The sequence below is a fragment of the Orycteropus afer genome, unplaced genomic scaffold (genome assembly GCF_000298275.1).
Source record: "Orycteropus afer afer isolate SDZICR_OR568_19922 unplaced genomic scaffold, OryAfe1.0 scaffold00153, whole genome shotgun sequence".
Taxonomy (NCBI): domain Eukaryota; kingdom Metazoa; phylum Chordata; class Mammalia; order Tubulidentata; family Orycteropodidae; genus Orycteropus; species Orycteropus afer.
The window spans coordinates 4,071,232-4,072,075 of NW_006921740.1; positions in this window are offsets into that span (position 1 = coordinate 4,071,232).

Sequence of the window (844 nt, forward strand, 5' to 3'; positions counted from 1 at the left end):
TAGCAGGGATTGTGGGGCTGGCGCGGGATAGGGCAGTGTTTTGTTCTGCTGTGCATGGGGTCGTTATGAGTCGGAAACGACTCGATGGCACTTAACAACAACAACAACAACAATTCCACTTAGGGCAAGAAGCAGACAATGAGCTCCACTTGCCCAGGACTGCACTGACACCAACATCAGTGATCAGCAACCAGAGATTTGGGAACCAGAGACCTTACCTAGCTATGTCTGCCACACCTACTGCCACACACACTATGTGAGTGCCATTACTTGCTCCAGCACCACAAGATCAATGATATACTGTGGCCAACACCCACCTAGCCTGCCTTCAACCTCTCTACATGACCAGTAATTAGAGGCTCACAAGTATATTCCCACCTACTACTAAATTCTCCTGGAAGCAGGTGGAATGCACCCCTGTGTTGCCAAACTGGTGACTAGAGTAGCATGCCTCCCCATTGCTGAGATATAGTAAAACAAAACAAAAAAAAGTTAGAGTGAAGCAAACCAATATATAATCGATCAATTAATACAATAATACCACAACATCTTGGAGACAATAGACAACTTCAGTTGGGATACAAAAAGGATAAGATGGTTCAAGCAAATGACAAAAATACGGGGCAGAAAATCTTTGGAGAAAGAAATGATATTGGAACAACCTGATAAGGATTTCAAAAGAATTACATTTAGGTACCCTCAATGGATTAGGAGAAAGTTTGAGGAAACCACAGACAAAATCAGGGAAAATACAGATAAAACTCTAGAAGAATTAAAATAATACATGAGTAAAATGACAAAATAAATGAAAAATCAGAAACCATACAAAAACAGCAAATGGAAA